The sequence below is a fragment of the Salvelinus sp. IW2-2015 genome, linkage group LG30, assembly GCF_002910315.2.
Source record: "Salvelinus sp. IW2-2015 linkage group LG30, ASM291031v2, whole genome shotgun sequence".
In the NCBI taxonomy this organism is placed as follows: Eukaryota; Metazoa; Chordata; class Actinopteri; order Salmoniformes; family Salmonidae; genus Salvelinus; species Salvelinus sp. IW2-2015.
The window spans coordinates 1,811,343-1,815,012 of record NC_036869.1 but is presented as its reverse complement, the minus strand read 5'-3'; positions in this window follow the sequence as shown (position 1 = coordinate 1,815,012).

Here is a 3,670-nt window from a genome sequence, read left to right as displayed (position 1 = left end):
GAACATCGACACAGCGGTTGTGTTAAAGACAAGTGTATCTTTAATTCTATGTAAAACATGTATCTTTCATCAAGTTTATGATGAGTATTTCTGTTATTTGACGTGGCTCTCTGCAATTTCTCCTGATATTTTGGAGGCATTTCTGAACATGGCGCCAATGTAAACTGAGGTTTTGGATAAATATGAATTTAATCGAACAAGACATATACAGTATATCACAAAAGTGAGTACACCCCTCACATTTTTGTAAATATTTGAGTATATCTTTTCATGTGATAACACTGAAGAAATGCACTTTGCTACAATGTAAAGTGAGTGTACAGCTTGTATTACAGTGTAAATTTGCTGTCCCCTCAAAATAACTCAACACACAGCCATTAATGTCTAAACCGCTGGCAACAAAAGGAGTACACCCCCAAGTGAAAATGTCCAAATTGGGCCCAATTAGCCATTTTCCCTCCCCGGTTCATGTGACTCGTTAGTGTTACAAGGTCTCAGGTGTGAATGGGGAGCAGGTGTGTTAAATTTGGTGTCATCGCTCTCACACTCCCTCATACTGACTGGTCACTGGAAGTTCAACATGGCACCTCATGGCAAAGAACTCTCTGAGGATCTGAAAAAAAGAATTTTGCTCTACATAAAGATGGCCTGGGCTATAAGAAGATTGCCAAGACCCTGAAACTGAGCTGCAGCACGGTGGCCAAGACCATACAGCGGTTTAACTGGACAGGTTCCACCAGAACAGGCCTCGCCATGGTCGACCAAAGAAGTTGAGTGCACGTCCTCAGCGTCATATCCAGAGGTTGTCTTTGGGAAATAGACGTATGAGTGCTGCCAGCATTTCTGCAGAGTTTGAAGGGTGGGGGGTCAGCCTGTCAAATCAAATCAAAGTTGATCGTAAGGCGCTACAGAGGGTAGTACGTACGGCCCAGTACATCACTGGGCCGTACGCACTACCCTCTGTAGCGCCTTACGATCAACTTTGATTTGATTTGAGATGGCGAGCAGTTGCCATACTAGGCGGTGATGCAACCGATCAGGATGCTCTCGATGGTGCAGCTGTATAACTTTTTGAGAATCTGGGACCTATGCCAAATCTTTTCAGTCTCCTGAGGGGAAAAGGTGTTGTCATGCCCTCTTCACGACTGTCTTGGTGTGTTTGGACAATGATAGTTTGTTGGTGATGTGGAAACCACACTCCCTCATACTGACTGGTCACTGGAAGTTCAACATGGCACCTCATGGCAAAGAACTCTCTGAGGATCTGAAAAAAAGAATTGTTGCTCTACATAAAGATGGCCTGGGCTATAAGAAGATTGCCAAGACCCTGAAACTGAGCTGCAGCACGGTGGCCAAGACCATACAGCGGTTTAACTGGACAGGTTCCACWCAGAACAGGCCTCGCCATGGTCGACCAAAGAAGTTGAGTGCACGTCCTCAGCGTCATATCCAGAGGTTGTCTTTGGGAAATAGACGTATGAGTGCTGCCAGCATTTCTGCAGAGTTTGAAGGGGTGGGGGGTCAGCCTGTCAAATCAAATCAAAGTTGATCGTAAGGCGCTACAGAGGGTAGTACGTACGGCCCAGTACATCACTGGGCCGTACGCACTACCCTCTGTAGCGCCTTACGATCAACTTTGATTTGATTTGAGATGGCGAGCAGTTGCCATACTAGGCGGTGATGCAACCGATCAGGATGCTCTCGATGGTGCAGCTGTATAACTTTTTGAGAATCTGGGGACCTATGCCAAATCTTTTCAGTCTCCTGAGGGGGAAAAGGTGTTGTCATGCCCTCTTCACGACTGTCTTGGTGTGTTTGGACAATGATAGTTTGTTGGTGATGTGGAAACCAAGGAACTTGAAACTCTCAACCCGCTCCACTTCAGTCCCGTCGATGAGAATGGGGGCCTGTTCGGCCCTCCTTTTCCTATAGTCCACGATCAGCTCCTTTGTCTTGCTCACACTGAGGGAGAGGTTGTTGTCCTGGCACCACACTGCCAGGTCTCTAACCTCCTCCCTATAGGCTGTCTCATTGTTATCAGTGATCAGGCCTACCACTGTTGTGTCGTCAGCAAACTTAATGATGGTGTTGGAGTCGTGCTTGGCCACGCAGTCGTGGGTGAACAGGGAGTACAGGAGGGGACTAAGCACACACCCCTGAGGGGCCCCAGTGTTGAGGATCAGCGTGGCAGATGTGTTGTTGCCTACCCTTACCACCGTTATCGTAATAATGCTAAAATCTACATTGAAAGGTTAGAATCAACGGGAGTGAGTATGAAATATACACACACATACACATGGGATCTGTAGATTCAGAGGTGAATAAATCTCTCAATGTTTAACCATTGTTTCTATAGTTCTTACCACAATCGGGGTGGAATGACCTATGTTCTGCGCTAACTGTCCCTGGGACATCAACTAAGTCAAAATAGAAAACCCTGTTGTTTAAAACTTCTTATGGCTGCAATCCCGTTAACAGGATCGATATGACAACAGCCAGTGAAAGTGCAGGGCGCCAAATTCAAACAACAGAAATCTCATGTCATAATTAAATATCTCAAACATACATGTATCTTATACCATTTTAAAAGGTAATTCTTGTTGTTAATCCCACAAAAGTGTCCAGTTTTCAAATCGGCTTTTCAGCGAAAGCACCACAAACGATTATGTTAGGTCACCCCAACTCACAGAAAAATTCTGCCATTTTTCCAGCCAAAGAGGAGTCACAAAAGCACAAATAGAGATAAAATGAATCACTACACTTTGATGATCTTCATCAGATGACACTCATAGGACTTCATGTTACACATACATACATACTGTATACTACATGTTCTATCCATATACTGTCCACTTTGTCCATACATCCCATCACAAATATATACAGTGCAGTAAAAAGTTTGGACAAACCTAGGCATTCAAGGGTTTTTCTTTTTGTACTATTTTCTACATTGTAGAATAATAGTGAAGACATCAAAATATGAAATAACACATATGGAATCGTATATTAACACAAAAATTGTTTTAAACAAATCAAAATGTAATATTTTAGATTATTTAAAGTAGCCACCTTTGCCTTGATGACAGCTTTGAACACTTGGCATTCTCCAACCAGCTTCATGAGGTAGTCACCTGGATGCATTTCAATTAACAGTTGTGCCCGCCTTGTTAAAAGTTAATTTGTGGAAATTCTTTCCTCAATGCGTTTGAGCCAATCAGCTGTGTTGTGACAAGGTAGGTTGTGGTATACCAGAAAATAGCCCTATTGTGTAAAAGTCCCATATTATGTCAAGAAAGCTCATATAAGAAAAGAGAAAAAACAGTCCATCATTACTTTAACATAACAGTATCCTCAAAATGAAGTGTCAGTAAAATCCGTCAAAATGTCAAGAACTTTTACATTTTCTTCAAGTGCAGTCACAAAAAAGCGATCAATATCGCTCTATGAACTTAACAGGAAAGGCTGAACTGGGACTGATGCTTCATGAAAGGAATGAAGGAAAGACCCAGCTAGGACAATGCACTATGGCACTCTGCTTCTTCTACTCTTTGGTGATAAATGATCTGTCACTCAAACGGAAAGACGGTTTTTGAATATGTCTCTATTTTCTAGGGCATAAATAGGAAATTGAAAAGGACGTATTTGATCACCGAATGCCTTGCCCGTTGGG